The sequence below is a fragment of the Eubalaena glacialis genome, chromosome 6 (genome assembly GCF_028564815.1).
Source record: "Eubalaena glacialis isolate mEubGla1 chromosome 6, mEubGla1.1.hap2.+ XY, whole genome shotgun sequence".
Classification (NCBI taxonomy): Eukaryota; Metazoa; Chordata; class Mammalia; order Artiodactyla; family Balaenidae; genus Eubalaena; species Eubalaena glacialis.
Window position 1 is genome coordinate 24,713,150 of NC_083721.1, and position 19,756 is coordinate 24,732,905.

The following is a 19,756-nucleotide window of genomic DNA, read 5'->3' on the forward strand; positions in this document are numbered from 1 at the left end:
AAGAGCACATTTAATAATCACCAAAATTGACTGTTACGTCTATCATAGAACAATTCTCTGTATATCCAAAAGATTGAAAAATACAGAGTATATTTTCTTATCACAAGGGAATAAATTAAAAATAAGAAACATAAGCTATCTAAAACAATGCTAAATAATTGGAAATGAAACTACACACTACTAAATAATTTGTGGGTCGAAAATAAATCACAAAGAAAATCAAAAGATATTTAAATGTGTATGACGATGAAAACTGCATTATTATACATAATTGTGAAGCAAAAGTGCATTCATACAGTTACTTTAAACTTGAAATACTTGGTGTAGATACAAAGTACACATTCCTCTTCATAAAATCTAAGGATGTTTAAATGTTAGCTCATATTCCATTAATTGTTTTGATTATACTTGAGATGTCTTTTATGTGATATTTTCATTGCACATATGCACATAATTGGCTTGTTTTGCAAGGATTGTAGGTTACAAACTGTGTGATCTGAATTCGTTATTTCTCAAAAATGTCAAATCTCTTTTTTTTTTCTTATTCTGAATTTGATGCTGCCAGAATTTCTAAAGTATAACCCATTATTCATATATCCCCTCAGATTCATGTGTTATTTTTTCTTGTTTGAGGTATTTCACTTTATTTTAGTAGAAATAGGAGCTCAGTTGGTTGTATATCACTTTTATTCCTTTTTGGTATGTACATACAAATGGGTGAGGATGAAAATTTTTTCAGAAAAAAAATCATTATAGAAATCACTGGAGCAATTGATGAAGTACACCATAAAACAGTATTTTGTAGAAGTCAGAAGAGAAAGTTATATTTAGATTAAAACTTGAATATTTTATTGCTTCTTGTGAGTACAAATATTCTCCTATCTGAAAGATTGCTTTATCTCTTCCATTTCACAGTTTTGATACAGTCCATTATGCAGTGTCAGAAAAACCACAGCTTTGCTATGAAGTTCCCCAAGTCTATTCTCAATGAGTATGTCTCATAATCTATTATTTTCTCATGCACCCAATTGCTATGCTGAGAGTAATTATAGTGGTAAATGATAATGTTTCTATTATGTGTAATTTCATTTCATACTTTGTTCCCTCTTATCAAGAACAATATGACATAGCTTTGACAAAAAGCTTCTCAACCCCATTCATGTGTTATTCACAGTAATTTTAAGGAACATTTAAAAAACCATTCCAATTATTTGACTGCATATGTAAAAAGTGTAGCGTTTGCTAATAAAATATAAATTATAGAGAACATTGTTAATTTTAGTAACATACATATATATATATATATATATACACACTCAACATGGAGATACAAACAAGTAAGTAGACAGTTGTAAACATGTTATGACATTGTCAACACAGGTTGTGATAAATTATCAGAAAACATCTTTTAGAAGAAGTAATGTATACAAGGAAATCTGAAAAATTAGGACACTTTAGACAGGTTATATAAAGGAAACTGGATAAGTCAGAAAAAGTAAAAAATGCCTAAGCAAAAGGAACAGAACGTGCAAAAACCCAAAGGTAAATGGGAACATAGAATTTGGGGGAAGAAAAAAGTAACCCAGAATGAATGGAGCCAGATTTAGAAGGATGAAGCAGATATGGCAGAGAAACAAAGAGAAGCCAGATAATGAAGAGTCCTATAAGCATGGCAAGAAGGTTAAATATCATCCTGAGAGAAAACAGGGAGCCATGGGAAAGGTTTAAGGAGAGGGAATGCCATGAGACATTACTGTGGCTGCAGTGTGGAGAATAACTGGGAAGTAGCAAGACCAGAGGTCGAGAGAATGATTTATAGAAAGATGTTGCAATAGGTAGGTAACAGAATACGGTAACCTAAATTAGCTGCAGTGGGATAGGGAGAAGTGAAGGGATTTGATAGACATTTAAGATGTAGCAATGGCAGGACAGCTGAGGGATCAAATACATGTGGGGAGGGAAGAGGCATACTCAAGTGTGATACTGTTTCTTGTTGACAAATGAACATCTGGAGTTGCCTTTCCCTGAAAGACAGAATTCAGGAGAAACGTGGTTTCTTTAATTATTTCTGTCATTCAAACCTGAATTAAGGTTTGAATATATATTTTTAGGCATTTGTGAAACATTTATATTCACATGGATATAAATGTCTTTATCTCTAACAGAACTCAGGTTCAAGTATTTTGCCATCATCAGCACATGGATGATGTTTGAAGCCACTGAACATAAATGAGATCACTCAGGGAGCTTGTAAATGAGAGAAGAGAACCAAAGACCTAGTCCCTAGAGGAGAGAAAACACAATATAAAACTCGATAGTTGACCAAAGGAAAGGTCTTTAACAGAGTTTCCATATGAGAAGAAAACTGGAAGACCATGCTGTTTAGAGCTATGGAAAATGATGCCTATCATGTTAAACTTGCTTATTCATGAGTATACTTTTCAGCATGGAATCATCACTGAACTTTGTTTCTTTAAAATGTTTTATTTTTGCCATATTAACTCTATGAATCTATGTATCTATGTATCTATCATCTATCTGCCTATTTATTCATCTATCATCTGTGTGTATGTTTGCATTTATGAACACACTCTAAAAGAATGATACTTAGAAAAATTTATCAAATAGTAAAATTACTGATTTCTTATGCATTAGTGTTTGAGGAAGGAAAAATATTGTTAAAAAAAACTGAGCAACAGCAAGAAGGAAAAGGTAATGTAACATCACTATCTGTTGACCATAATTTTGGAAGATCAGGATAAAAAATTACTAACCAATAAATTTTCCATTTTACAATTTTAATTGCATAGTACACATACAAGACCTTGATGTAGTTTTGGGGAGTTGTTAAGTATCGCATGTCATTAAATTATGGTGAAGTGTAACTGTATAGACTCCATATAGTAGATAAAACCAATGTGAAAATGTTAAATTACACTAGCAACACTTTTGTAAAGAATGTGGTGTTTTATGTTGTTATTGTTGCTGTTTTCTGATCATCAGCAAAGAGGTGAAATGCATTGATCAGCTGGTTGCATTAGTGTTGTTGAGATTTCATGAAGAAAACATTTCATTAATTAGAAAAAAACCCAATATTTTTATTAAAGAATGTTTGATGAATTTTTAAAAATCTATATTTTTAATGCCAAATTTATTTCTATGGATGTTTAGGGTGATGTAAGTAAGGTTTTGGAGAGTCAGACGTTTCTAAGGCATAACATGCAGAGTAAAATCACTCTTTAGAGGCGTAAAGTTCTATGAATTTGACAAATACGTACTGTTGTGTAATGAACACTACAATAAAGATATATTTTCAGCACTTATGAAGTTCCTTTGTGTCACTTTGTAGTCAATCAATTTTCCCCACTCTTAGACCCTGGCAAATACTGATCTTTTTCTGTCATTATGATATTGTCTTTTCCCAGATGTCAGGTATACAGCATGTAGCCTTTGGAGTCTGGCTTCTTTCATTTAGTATAATACAATTAAGATTCATCTATGTCGTTTCATGTATCAGTAGTCCATTTATTTTAATGCATAAGTAGTGATCCATTGTGTGGATGTAGCATAGATTTTTATACATTTACCAATCAATGGACATTTCATTTGTTTCCAGTTTTTGTCAATTATGAATTACCCAATAAACACTGGCCCCTATAAACATTGGCATCCAAGCTTCTGGGTGGAGATGCTTTTCTTTCTCTTGGATAAATACTTAGGAGTGGGATTTGGGGTCACATGGTAATAGTATGTTTAAATTTATTAAGAAACCTCCAGACTATTTTCCAAAGTGGCTAAAATTTTTGCATTCCTGCCAGCAACATATGAGAGTTATCACTGATTCACATCCTTGCTAGCACATTGCATTTTTTTTTCCCCCTCTTTGACATTCGTATAGGTGTATAGTGATATCTCATGGTGGCTTGAATTTGCATTCTTCTAACCAGAGCCAGAACAATCTTAGGCAAATATGGTCACCAGTAGGTAGAAGCAAGGACTAGTTTGTTCTGCCTTTGAGTAAAGGTAGGGGAATAGTTTAGAAGGGGTTTATGAGAATGAAGGAAAGGATATAATTTATGAAGGATAAATTTAAACCTGCCTAACACAAAAAAAAGAGAACCGCTAGGTAACTCTAACCTGCCCTTTCTCTGCAGATTGTTGAGGCTCAGTGTAGTAATCAATTCATTTGCCCTTATCCAGCTGACTCAGTTGCTGTACCTACTGCTCTCACAGGATGCCTAGACTGCGCCATGATGCAGAGGAACCTATTCAGTCTGCTGCTTGACTTGCTCTTTCTGAAGTATTGGTCTTTTTAAGGTGTAGGGGAAGATGAGTATACAAAGGCAAGGATTCAGGAAAATAAATCAATGCTTTTGAAACTAACTCTTGGTAATTGGAAATTTCTTTCAATAACAATATGAAATAAATTCTCATTAGTCTCCTGTCAATTGGTATCAGTATAGCTAAATAAGGCGACTGGTATTCAAGAGTCCACTCATTGAAATAAAAGACACTTCAGAGAGGACTTTCAATGTGCTCTATGGTAGTAATTAGCCTAAATAACATTAAAAAAGGAAACAGTCAAGGGGCTTAAAGTCTGGTGATATGTAGAAATATAAACAGGTAATTTTAATGAAATGTAGAAAATCTTAATACTGAGGTACTTACAAAGAGCTCTGAAAGCATTAAGGGCTACTTGACTCATCTTAAGATTCAGGAAAGAATTTTCTCAAGGACTTTGCCTCTGAGATTGATCTACAGAATGATTGAGAGTTGGCAAGACAATGAACCCTAAGAAATGGTGAGAAAATGGAAAGATACGAGCAAAGTAACAGAGGTGTGTAGTAGTACAATGTATATAATATATGTATATTTATGTACAGGTGGGTTCACAGATGATGCACTTAAACTCACTCATAACCACCATGGGGATTCTCAAACTCCGGATGCAGTTAAAGATAAGCAATTAAAATGTTTTAAGCAGAAGACTGTTTTTGTCTACTGAATAGAGAAAGAAAGAATTTAATGGCTACAAAATTGCTAACAGGGAGACGATTATAAAGATGTCAGAAATAATTTAAATGAAAAAAAAAAGTTACAAATGCAAACTTTGTGGTATCAAACTCAGCTTATTAATTGCACACAATAGCATTATCTGTAACATCAAAATGTTTTAAAATTAATATTTAATTTACTGAAATTGAAAAATTAAAAAGCTTGTTTCTATATTTTTTAGTTCAACTTGAAAAAATTACACAATATATAATTCTAATAAGTGTTAGCAAGCACATTTAAAAGTTTATAGTTTAATTAAATTAACTTAAATATTTTAAACTGCATTTATAAATATATTTTAAGCACCAATAAACAAAGCCTTCCCACGTATAAATCTAATAAATTAAACATGTCAATATGGTTAATCTTATGCTTTCTGAACATGCCAATGATACTCAAAAATTTATAGTTCTATTTTATCTTTAAATTTAAAATCTGAAGTTTGAAACTGTTACTCAATAATACTTTAAATTTGATTTATAATAGTAACTTAGTTGATATTCTATTATTCTTGAATCTAGTACAGATGCCAAATGATTAAAACTAAATATATACAGATAATTCCTGAAATGCATATTTTATTTAAAATGTTATTATAAAGATAATTACTTATATTTAACTTTAAATTCCCCAGTCTTAAAGACATTAACCCACTAAGAAAATTATTTTACAATCCCAAATAATGTTTTTTAACTCTCAGAACTGAATTAAGGGTCATTGTCTTACTGGAGTAAAATTGTTTATAGTCCAGAGAATTTGATCAGGGTATAAAATTTGAACCTGCAGAAATCCAAAGAGATATTTCTAATGATTAAAGAGTCAAGTTGAGTCTTCTTTTTTTTTTCCAAATAATTTTTTATTCACTCATCTCTTGAAGAAGAACTATCCCATCCCCGAGTTCCAATATAGAAAATTTTATTAAAATAAAATTATGAGTGTCTATCTTCATAAGGTTGATCAGCTTTCTGAATCTGAACAGATTCCATTTCATTTTTCTCTGCTGAAAATCCTAAACTTACAGCTCAACTCAAAAGTCAGAGGAAAGGAGACAAATGTCTTGGTTTTGTCCATCCTGCACTTAACGTGTGTTGTGTGGCACATAAACCTCTTAACATGTCTGCTCTGCATTCCTGGGTCAATTATGAATTTTCCTGTGCAACGCTAGGGCGGCAGCACCAGGCACCACGTACGAGTTTCATTGGACGTGCATTCTTGTTTACTGCATATGCTACAGCTCCGGCGGCTCCCTCCCCTGGGCCTGAGGCAGCTGGGGGAGGAGGTGGCTGCCATTCATTTGTGACATAATTTCCCAAAAATGCCAAGAGATGCCATACCAGGTCCTTCTTTTCGGGAAGGCACACAGCCTCCCAAGCCCCTGGGTGGTCTGTAGTTCACAGCTCAACACAAGGTGGTGGTATTTGAAAGCAGGAAAACCCTGGAACCTGATTCTCAGTCCTGGAAGAAATCTCTTACCCCACAAGGGCCAGGTGGCCAGCTGAGACTGCACTTCAGTCATAGTCTGCAAGACTCAGAGTGGAGTGTCCTGGCATTCCTGTATCAAGTCCTTTTTTAAAGTATTTCTGTCGTCTCTCTCTAATTTTCCTCCCACTGCCCATATGAGCCTTCTTTTATAGAACCAATAGAAGCTGCCAGCCCAGCCTCTACCGATGTAGGAGTCTCACATCCCAAGTTCCCTGTGCTCAGCATAAACATTTCTAACTCTCAAGTCTGCCTGAGGCCCCTTGTCTAGGTTATTTATCACTGATTTGAATTCAACTATTCTGAATTATGTTGTATTCTTCCTATCTAGAAGAATGTGACATGTTATCAAATTCTGCCTATTTCTCATATTTGGCCACAAAGACATGTTCTTAGGTGATTCCTATAACAAGAGTCTGATCCAGGGCAATAGAGGAAGTGAAAAAATGGGTAGATGATTTCCATTTTTTAAAAATAAAATCTACACTCCTAATGGTTCATGTTTCAAAAACAATGCAGTATCATTTACTGTGAAGGTGAATAAAGGAGGATAAACAAGTTTTGATGATTTTCACTTTCCGTATTTTGAGTTTGAGCTTCTTTGATATATGACACATTCATATTTTCCTTTTGGATATCTGAGGTACTTTGACACTGGAAATTTTGAGCTTGAGGTATTTACCTGGTTGTAAATATATTTTGTAGTGTTTTGAGTTTGCAGTTATGTGTTTTTGAAACTAGTTTAAAAGGTAAGTTTTGAATACATATATATATCAAACCACAGGTGATCTCCATTGACTGGCCACAAAGAACAAGGAGATTGACATATGCCAAGAATGTACCATTGGACAATGCTAAGGTTTAAAGGGAAATATCTAGAAAGCTATGAAATAGACACATAGGATCAAATAGACAAGGATACTCCATAGGATTACTATTCAGCTGGAGATAGCTTAAATAGCTCTGTGAAAGGGAGAGTCTAGAGGACAAGCAAACATCTTTACTACAGCAACGATTTATACACAAGTGAGCACCTCTATACACAGGGATGCCTTTGTTAAAATGGGCTACTTTCCTTCAATCCGAGTGGGATCTAGAGTTGTCAGCAGGAGGTAAGATAAATGTGTCAGTGAATCCAATTTATTCTTACATGAAACAAAATCAGCAAAACCCTTAACCAGACAATACTGAATCCTTATCAAATTGTACTGCTAAATTATGATTTAATATCATGTTCTCATTTCTTGTTAATTGAAGAAGGAGCTTTAAGAGTAACAACTCTGGGCTTGATACAAAATCGTTAAAATTATCATTTTTTCATTGTTTAATATCATATGTAGAATTTAATTCTAGGAAATAGTTTAGGTTATCTGCTTTCTAAGCATCATTTCTTTTAATAAACAATAATAACAATGTAGCTCATTATATTTACTTTTTGCCCTGGCTAATAGAAACCTCAGAGCTAAGTTTTGTTTTCTGTTTCTGCAGTTTTCCTCAGGCAGTTATTTCCTGCTATAATTTTGCTCTTCTTTTCGATTATTAAATCTTGTTTCTTTGTTATGATCCTTTGTTTATTTGACATGTGCTTTATTATGACCTTTACATGTGTTTGGATAAAGCTTCTATAAAAATTCTTGTACAAATCTTCTATTGACACTTCAAAAAAATTCTCCTGGGTAAATATATGAGTTTGTCAGGTCATAGGTCTTGACCTTAAAAAGCACAAAAGAGCCTGTTATTTTACTAGCAAAATGTGTTTAATAAGGGACTAGCAGAAAATTGCAAGGGCAAGCAAACTGGTGAACCATAGGCAAGTCTGGGGAGCCGGGTAGATGGGCTTGCTTTTATAGAGGGAAAGAGGAAACTGGAGAAGCCAAGGCTGTTCTTCCTTGGTTGCAGGTGGAGAGGCAGCTTGCTGTTGCTGGGTCAGAAGGAACTTTTTCTTCCTGCTGGGATCTCTACGCTGCAGTATACGATTATGTGTGAGAGCTCCCCCTTCAAGGCTTCCTGACTCATAGGGTAGCTACATACTTAACTTAAAAAAAAAAAAAAAAAGGGTTTGTGCTAATTTACCTGGCTCCAAGCAGCTCCTCCACACCCTCACCAAAATCTGGTGTTGTCAGTCTTTTAAAATTCAGCTATTCTAGTGAATGTGGAGTTGAATCTATCACATCTCCTGCTGATTGATGATGATCGATGATGCTGAACACAGTTTCATGCACTTTTGAGGCCTTTGCATAATTTCCTCTGTGAGGTGTCTGTTCAAGTCTTTTGCCAACATCTTACTGGCTTAAATGTCTTTTTTATTGTTGACTTGAATAATTTATTTATATAAGCTGACTACAAGCCTTATCTAAAAATAATGAACACATTGTATGTTTCTTCCAGTACCTATAAAGCTTTATCCTATATTCAGACTATTTGACTGATTTAGACTGTAAAGTTAGACTACAAATCTTTTTACATTAATCTGTGTATGGTGTAAGATACTGTTTGAAACTCTTTTCTATACAGTTGGTCTTAACACTGTAGTTTTATTTTTACATGAATTCTATGACCATATATGCATTAAACTGAGGCACATTAAAATTTTCAAGAGTTTACTTGAGCATGCACCGAGTAGGATCGGCAGTGTCTAACCAAAGGTGGTTAGGAGCACTCCACCAACAAGAGATAGGGGCATGGTTTTAATTAAAAAAAAAAAAAGCAGAAGCAAAGCATGGAGATTATTTGTTGGGCTATAGCTTAAGCAGTTGTCTTCTTTGGGAAAGCCTAGTTAGCTGTCTGTGATTGGTTATTCCTAAGTTTCATTTTCTAGGATTTGAGTGCATTGACTCTGGTTTAGGTTTTGGTTTGCTTACATAGGCCAGGAAGGTGTTACAGCCACCTCAGTCTAATGGCCTACTTGTTTAAATACTTGAACAGTGTCTAATATTTCACTTTGATCTATTTGTGTATTCTAATGCTGTTACTACTCTTAGTATTGCTTTACAACAAGTCCTGAATTCAGTAATATGAGTCCTCCAAGTTTGTACTGTTTCTCAAGATCGTTTTGTCTAGGCTTCTTACTTTGTTTTCTCTATAAATTTTAGAATCAACTTTTTGATTTTCGTAGAAAATAGCTTGTTGGAATTTTGATTGGTGTTGCATTATGGCTATAGATCAATTTCAGGACAATAAACATTAAAAACATATTGTCTTCAACTAATAAGGATGGTATTTTGCTTTATTAATATATTTTTAATTTTTATCTCCAATATTTTATAACTTTTAGTGGAAGATTTGTGCATATCAAATTTATTAAATTCCTTATTATGTACTTTGATTTTTTTGTAAATTAAATTTTTATTTGATTTTTCCAGTTTGTGGTTGCAACTATTTAGCAATAAAGTAGATTTTTGTATTTTGACCTTGCATCCTATGATTTTTTAACCTTACCTGCAAATTCCACTCATTTGAAATTTCTTGAAACTTTTTCTATGACCAAATATAAATATTATCTACTTTGTTGAATATTTTCTGTAGGTAATGGGTACAGTGTTTAGTAAATGTTGATTAATAAAGTTAGTGGATAGTTTTTATTCTAATCTTGTATATCTGGTGATTATTCAGTTTTCTTATTCTATTAATCACTGAGACAGTGGGAGTAAATCTCTGTGATTGTAGGTTTGTATTTTTCTTCTTTAGTACCATGTGATTTTGTTTCATATATTTTGAAGCTCTCTCTCTTGATGAATTCGTGTTAGGATTCTTATATCTTTCTTTAGAAAAGTTTCATTTTAACATTATGAAATTTCACTTTTAAATGTTAACTAGCACTCCTTATCTTGACATATATATTGTTCAATATGAATACGGTCACTCATGTTTTTCTATTTTTAACGATTGCATGGTGTATCTTTTCTCACATTTTAACTTTCAATCCTCCTGTGTCTATACATACTTAAAATATACCTCTTGTAAAGAACACATAGACAGCTTATATTTTAACTTTAAAGTATTATTATTTGAGTTCACAGCCACCTCTTGCCCTTTATTTTCTATATGCCTCATATCCTTCTTTTCCTTTACTTCCTTTGACTTTTTAAAAATTCCTTTGTGATATTTGAATAGAAAAATAGACATTTAGATATAGACAGTCAATTTCAAGACTTTTTACCTGTATCTTTTTTTTAAACATCTTTATTGGAGTATAATTGCTTTACAATGGTGTGTTAGTTTCTGCTTTATAACAAAGTGAATCAACTATACATACACATATATCCCCATATATCCTCTCTCTTGCATCTCCCTCCCAACCTCCCTCTCCCACCCCTCTAGGTGGTCACAAAGCACCGAGCTGATCCCCCAGTGCTATGCAGCTGCTTCCCACTAGCTATCTATTTTACATTTGGTAGTGTGTATATTTCAGTGCTACTCTCTCACTTCATTCCAGCTTACCCTTCCCCCTCCCCGTGTCCTCAAGTCCATTCTCTACATCTGTGTCTTTATTCCTGTCCTGCCCCTAGGTTCATCGGAACCATTTTTTTTCTCTTTTTTTTAGATTCCAAATATATGTGTTAGCATACGGTATTTGTTTTTCTCTTTCTGAGTTACTTCACTCTGTATGACAGACTCTAGGTCCATCCACCTCACTACAAATAACTCAATTTTGTTTCTTTTTAGGGCTGAGTAATATTCCATTGTATATATGTGCCACATCTTTATCCATTCATCTGTCGATGGACATTTAGGTTGCTTCCATGTCCTGGCTATTGTAAATAGTGCTGCAATGAACATTGTGGTACATGACTATTTTTGAATTATGGTTTTCTCAGGGTATATGCCCAGTAGTGCGATTGCTTTGTCATATGGTAGTTCTATTTTTAGTTTTTTAAGGAACCTCCATACTTTTCTCCATAGTGGCTGTATCAATTTACATTCCCACCAACAGTGCAAGAAGGTTCCCTTTTCTCCACACATTTATGGTTTGTAGACTTTTAGATGATGGCCATTCTGACTGGTGTGAGGTGATACCTCATTGTAGTTTTGATTTGCATTTCTCTAATGATTAGTGATGTTGAGCATCCTTTCATGTGTTTGTTGGCAATCTGTATACCTTCTTTGGAGAAATGTCTATTTAGATCTTCTCCCATTTTTGGATTACGTTGTTTTTTTGATATTGAGCTGTAGGAGCTGTTTATATATTTTGGAGATTAATCCTTTGTCAGTTGCTTTGTTTGCAAATATTTTTTTCCCATTCTGAGGGTTGTCTTTTCATCTTGTTTATGGTTTCCTTTGCTGTGCAAATGCTTTTAAGTTTCATTAGGTCCCATTTGTTTATTTTTGTTTTTATTTCCATTTCCCTAGGAGGTGGGTCAAAAAGGATCTTGCTGTGATTTCTGTCATAGAGTGTTCTGCCTATGTTTTTCTCTAGGAGGTTTATAGTGTCTGGCCTTACATTTAGGTCTTTAATGCATTTTGAGTTTTTTTTTTTTTTTTTGTATGGTGTTAGGAAGTGTTCTAATTTCATTCTTTTACATGTAGCTGTCCAGCTTTCCCAGCATCACTTACTGAAGAGTCTGTGCTTTCTCCATTGTATATTCTTGCCTACTTTATCAAAGATAAGGTGACCAAATCTGCATGGGTTTATCTCTGGGCTTTCTATCCTGTTCCACTGATGTATATTTCTGTTTTTGTGCCAGTACCATACTGTCTTGATTACTGTTGCTTTGTAGTATAGTCTGAAGTCAGGGAGCCTGATTCCTCCAGCTCCGTTTTTCATTCTCAAGATTGCTTTGGCTATTTGGGGTCTTTTGTGTCTCCATACAAAGTGTGAAATTTTTTGTTCGAGTTCTGTGAAATATGCCATTGGTAGTTTGATAAGGATTGTACTAAATCTATAGATTGCTTTGGGCAGTAGAGTCATTTTCACAATGTTCATTCTTCCAGTCCAAGAACATGGTTTATCTCTCCAAGTGTTTGTATCATCTTTAATTTCTTTCAACAGTGTCTTATATTTTTCTGCATACAGGTCTTTTGTCTCCCTAGGTAGGTTTATTCCTAGGTATTTTATTCTTTTTGTTGCAATGGTAAATAGGAGTGTTTCCTTAATTTCTCTTTCAGATTTTTTATCATTAGTGTATAGGAATGCAAGAGATTTCTGTGCATTAATTTTGTATCCTGCTACTTTGCCAAATTCATTGATTAGCTCTAATAGTTTCCTGGTAGCTTCTTTAGGATTTTCTCTGTATAGTATCATGTCATCTGCAAACAGTGACAGTTTTACTTCTTTTCCGATTTGGATTCCTTTTATTTCTTTTTCTTCTCTGATTGCTGTGGCTAAAACTTCCAGAAGTATGTTGAATAATAGTGGTGAGAGTGGGCAACCTTGTCTTGTTCCTGATCTTAGAGGAGATGGTTTCAGTTCTTCACCATTGAGAACGATGTTGGCTGTGGGTTTGTCATATATGGCCTCTATTAGGTTGAGGTAGGTTTCCTCTATGCATACTCTCTGGAGAGTTTTTATCATAAATGGGTGTTGAATTTTGTCAAAAGCTTTTTCTGTATCTACTGAGATTATCATATGGTTTTCATCCTTTAATTTGGTAATATGGTGTATGACATTGATTGATTTGTGTATATTGAAGAATCCTTGAATTCCTGGGATAAACCCCACTTGATCATGGTGTATGATCCTTTTAATGTGCTGTTGGATTCTGTTTGCTAGTATTTAGTTGAGGATTTTTGCATCTATGTTCATCAGTGATATTGGCCTGTAGTTTACATTTTTTGTGACATCTTTGTCTGGTTTTGGTATCAGGGTAATGGTGGCCTCGTAGAATGAGTTTGGGAGTGTTCCTCCCTCTGCAATTTTTTGGAAGAGTTTCAGAAGGATACGTGTTAGCTCTTAGGTAAATGTTTGACAGGATTCGCCTGTGAAGCCATCTGGTACTGGGCTTTTGTTTGTTGGAAGATTTTTAATCACAGTTTCAATTTCAGTGCTTGTGACTGGACTGTTTATATTTTCTATTTCTTCTTGGTTCAGTCTCGGAAGGTTGCACTTTTCTAAGAATTTGTCCATTTCTTCCAGGTTGTCCACTTTATTGGCATATAATTGCTTGTAGTAATCTCTCATGATCCTTTGTATTTCTGCAGTGTCAGTTGTTACTTCTCCTTTTTCATTTCTAATTCTATTGATTTGAGTCTTCTCCCTTTTTTTCTTGATTAGTCCAGCTAATGGTTTATCAATTTTGTTTATCTTCTCCAAGAACCAGCTTTTAGTTTTACTGATGTTTGCTATTGTTTCCTTCATTTCTTTTTCATTTATTTCTGATCTGATCTTTATGATTTCTTTCCTTCTGCTAACTTTTGGTTTCTTTTGTTCTTCGTTCTCTAATTGCTTTAGGTGTAAGGTTAGGTTGTCTATTTGATACTTTTCTTGTTTCTTGAGGTGGGATCATATTGCTATAAAATTCCCTCTTAGAACTGCTTTTGCTGCATCCCATAGGTTTTGGGTCATTGTGTTTTCACTGTCATTTGTTTCTAGGTATATTTTGATTTCCTCTTTGATTTCTTCAATGATCTCTTGGTTATTTAGTAGCATATTGTTTAGCCTCCATGTGTTTGTATTTTTTACAGTTTTCTTCCTGTAATTGACATCTAGTCTCATAGCATTGTGGTCGGAAAAGATACGTGATACGATTTCAATTTTCTTAAATTTACCAAGGCTTGATTTGTGACCCAAGATATGATCTATCCTGTTGAACATTCCCTGAGCACTTGAGAACAAAGTGTATTCTGTTGTTTTGGGATGGAATGTCCTATAAATATCAATTAAGTCCACCTTGTTTAATGTGTCATTTAAAGCTTTTGTTTCCTTATTTATTTTCATTTTGGATGATCTGTCCATTGGTGAAATGGGGCGTTAAAGTCCCATACTATGATTGTATTACTGTCGATTTCCCCTTTTATGTCTGCTAGCATTTGCCGTATGTATTGAGGTGCGCCTATGTTGGGTGCATAAATATTTACAATTGTTATATCTTCTTCTTGGATTGATCCCTTGACCATTATGTAGTGTCCTTCTTTGTCTCTATGGTTTGTTTTTAAGACAGTACATTCCTTTTTAAGTAAAACACTGACTAGAAAAAAATTAATAAAATGACTTAAAATGCTACAGTGTAAGCTCCATCTTGCATGCTCTTTTTATTCATTCATTAGGCTTTTATCCATCCAATATAAAAAAGTTTAGCTGTCTTTCAACCTGTACTCATAACCTTACAAAGAGTTATAAGGATATGGCCTTTACCTTTTGATGTAAATCTTATGATGATTCATTACTCCCTAAATTAATTTTTTCCATAGTCATTTATCATCATCAAGTTTCTATCATGTGGCAGGTTATTCCTGTCATGGCAATTGCTGCATCCTCCGTAGACTGACTTCTCAATGATAAGAAATGCATTTTCTCCAGGTCACCGTATCTGCTACATATCTAAAACAGTGTCACTCTACCCAGTGGATATTTCTACACAAAGACATAATTGGCTTGTTTAAAACATATTTAGGAAGATGAGTGGGGAGAAAATAAAGTCTTTATACTTTATACTTAAAAGTGGTTTTTGCTTAGTGTAGAATTCTGAGTCCCATTTATAATGAAACCATAATGTTACCCAAAATAACAAGTTCACATCTGTGGAGCATGATTATGGTGGAAACCATTCAGGCTTTCAGTGTCCTGGCTGTTCTTTCTACTTCTGTGAGGTGATGCAGGGTGTAGAGTGTTATCCCCCAAATAAAGACCTGGTAGTGATATCTTTGGCTCCCTTATTCCCTAAGACACATATATTCTCTACCTACATTAGAAAGCAAACCTTTTTCAATTTCATGAGTTACCTTGTACCAGAAACCTGGTCAAAAGAAAGAGTAATGCTTGTGAATGCAAGCTGTGAAATAAATATGGAACATAAGAGTATTGTTTAAGCTGGAGGAAAGGGAATTAATGATGATATAACTAGTTATAGTTACTGAATATGATATGTCAGCTAATAATCATGAGAAGTAACAGTAACTGGGAAATACCATTACTCTAAAATGATAAACAGCGTCTGTTCTTAAGTGACATTTTTAAAAAGTGTGAGACTCTCCATTTCATTTTTGTTTGCTTGTTTAAGTCTAATCAGCTCAATTGATCTAAACATATATTAAAAGCAAAGACTGTGTATATAGTTTGTTACTTTGGTGGACTAGTTTGGCTGAAGCTATAATGCTAGTCAGTCATTTCCTAAGCGAGATAATTCCCATCATTAGAGAAAGCAAACAAAAATAATGTTGTTAATAGCTATTCTATAATTTACAGTTTGCAAAGCACTATTTTAAGGACTGAATTGTGCCTCCCACAAATTCATATGTTATGCCCTAACCCCAAATATGACTGTATTAGAAGATAGGACCTATAAGAGGGTAATAAATGTTAATGAGGTCATAAGGACGAGGCATTAATCCAACAGGATTGGTGTTCTTATAAGAAGAGGAAGAGAACTAGAGACTCTCTGCATGGGCACAGAAGAAAGGCCACTTGAGTACACAGTGACAAGTAGCTATCTGCAAGCCAGAAAGAGAGGCCTCACCAGATACTAAGTCTGACAGTAACTTGATCTTGGACTTGCAGCCTCCAGAACTGTGAGGAAATACATTTCTGTTGTTTATGTCACTTTGTTATAGTAGCTCAATCTGACTAATATAACTGTCATATTTATGTTGATTTGGCATAATAATAAAGCAAAATTGTTAGCTATTGTTGTTATCCAAATACTGGAGGTAAAGAAATTAGGGATTAGAAAGTTTGAGTGATTTGCCTCATATCACCTAGGTAGTAAGTAATGGATTAATGATTAAATATTCATTCTTTTTTATATAAAAAATTTTATATTTTACCAACTGGCCCAGTAAAACCACCACGAATAAAAAAAAACATATCTGGGTGACTTAACAATAGCATTTTCATATGTAAGAGAAAAGAAATATTTTGAAAGTAACTTTTTCTAGAAATCAGAGGAAAATAAAAATGTGAAAATGCTAAGTTGTAATGGAATCTACCAATATCTTAAAAATCTAAGGGAGGTAATGAAAGTTGTGTGAAGTTATCACCTTAAGGATATGAACCTTATTTACCTCAATGTGTTTGACTACTACAAGCAACTATATGCCAATAAAATGGACAACCTAGAAAAAATGAACAAATTCTTAGAAAGATACAATCTTCCAAGGCTGAACCAGGAAGAAACAGAAAATATGAACAGACAATCACAAGTAATGAAATTGAAACTGTGATTAAAAGTCTTCCAACAAACAAAAGTCCAGGACCAGATGGCTTCAGAGGCAAATTCTATCAAATATTTAGAGAAGAGTTAACACCCATCCTTCTCAAACTCTTCCAAAAAATTGCAGAGGAAGGAACACTCCCAAGCTCATTCTATGAGGCCACCATCACCCTGACACCAAAAGCCATACAAAGATATCATGAAAAAATAAAATTACATGTCAGTATCACTGATGAACATAGATGCAAAAATTCTCAACAAAATACTAGCAAATAGAATCCAACAACACATTGAAAGGATCATAAACCCTGATTAAGTGGGATTTATCTAAGGGATGCAAGGATTCTTCAATATATGCAAATCAATCAGTGTGATACACCACAGTAACAAATTGAAGAATAAAAACCATATGATCATCTCTAAAGATGCAGTAAAAGTTTTTGACAAAGTTCAACACCGATTTATGATAAAAACTCTCCAGAAAGTGGGCTTAGAAGAAACCTCCCTAACATAATAAAGGCCATATATGACAAACCTACAGCTAACATCATACACAATGGTGAAAAGCTGACAGCATTTCCTCTAAGATCAAGGACAAGACAAGGACGTCCACTCTTGCCATTTTTATTCAACATAGTTTTGGAAGTCCTAGCCACAGCTACCAAGAAGAAAAAGAAAAAGAGGGAATCCAAAATGGAAAAGAAGAAGTAAAATTGTCACTGTTTGCAGACATGGTACTATACATAGAGAATCCTAAAGATGCTACCAGAAAACTACTAGAACTAATCAATGAATTTGGTAAAGTTGCAGGATACAAAATTAATACACAGAAATCTCTTACATTCTTACACACTAACAACAAAAGATCAGAAAGAGAGATTAAGGAGAAAGTCCCATTCACCATTCCATCAAAAAGAATAAAATAAAATACCTATGAATAAACATACGTAGGGAGGCAAAAGACCTGTACTCAGAAAACTATAAGACACTGATGAAAGAAATAAAAGATGACACAAACAGATGGAGAGGTATACCATGTTCTTGGATTGGGAGAATCAATACTGTGGAAACAACTATACTACCCAAAGCAATCTACAGATTCAATGCAATCCCTATCAAACTACCAATGGCATTTTTCAGAGAATTAGAGAACAAAAAATTTTACAATTTGTATGGAAACACAAAAGACTACAAATAGCCAAAGCAATCTTGAGAAAGAAAAATGGAGCTGGAGGAATCAGCTTCCCTGTCTTCAGACTATACCACAAAGCCACGGTCACCAAAACAGTATGGTACTGGCACTAAAACAGAAATATAGATCAGTGGAACAAGATAGAAAGTACAGAGATAAACCCACACACTTATGGTCACCTAATCTATGACAAAGGAGGGGAGAATATACAATAGATAAAAGACAGTCTCTTCAATAAGTGGTGCTAGGAAAACTGGACAGCTACATGTAAAAGAATGAAATTAGAACACACCCTAACACCATACACAAAAATAAACTCAAAATGGATTAAAGACCTGAATGTAAGGCTGGATACTATAAAACTTTTAGAGGAAAACATAGGGAGAACAGTCTCTGACATAAATTGCAGCAAGATCTTTTTTGATCCACCTCCTAGAATAATGAAAATAAAAACAAAGTAAACAAATGGAACCTAATTAAACTTAAAAGCTTTTGTACAACACAGGAAACCATAAACAAAACAAAACAAAAAAACCCCTCAGAATGGGAGAAAATATTTGCAAACAAAGCAACCGACAAGGGATTAATCTCCAAAATATACAAACAGCTCATGCAGCTCAATATCAAAAATATGAACAATCCAATCAAACAATAGGCAGAAGGTCTAAATAAACATTTCTCCAAGTAAGACATACAGATGTTTAAAAAGCACACGAAAAGCTGCTCAACATCACTAATCATTAGAGAAATGCAAATCAAGACTACCATGAGGTATCACTTCACACCGGTCAGAATGGCCATCATCAAAAAGTCTACAAACAATAAATGCTGTCTCAGGGTGTGGAGAAAAGTGAACCCTCCTACACTGTTGGTGGGAATGTAAATTGATACAGCCACTATGGAGAACAGCACGGAGGTTCCTTAAAAAACTGGGAATAGAGCTACCATATGATCCAGCAACACCACTCCTGGGCATATATCTGGAGAAATCCATAATTTGAAAAAATACATGCAGCCCAATGTTTATTGCAGCACATTTGCAATAGCCAGAACATGGAAGCAACCTAAATGTCCATCAACAGAGGAATGGATAAAGAAGATGTGGTACATATATACAATGGCATATTACTCAGCCGTAAAAACTGCCATTTGCAGCAACATGGATGGACCTAGAGATTGCCATACTGAGTGAAGTAAGTCAGAGAGAGAAAGACAAATATCATATGATATCGCTTATATGTGGAATCTAAAAAAAGGCTACAAATGAACTTATTTACAAAACCAAACATATGTAGAAAATAAACTTACGGTTATGGGGGGGTAAGGGGAGGAGGGATAAAATGGAAGATTGGGATTGACACATACACACCACTATATATAAAATAGATACCTAATAAGGACCTATTTTATAGCACAGGGAACTCTACTCAGTACTCTGTAATGGCCTATATGGGAAATGAATCCAAAAAAGAGTGGATATATGTATTTGTATAACAGATTCACCTTGCTGAAACTAACACAACATTGTAAATCAGTTATACCCCAATAAAAATTATACCCTAATAAATATTTTAAAAAAAGAAAATAAATGCTATATGTCTTTTTCAAGCAATTCGCTAAACATGATTCACCCATTTTGACCTGCAAAAGGCTAACATATAAAATAAATTTCTTTTAACATCTCTACACTTTCTGAAAGATATTTCCATATTGATTCATAAAACCA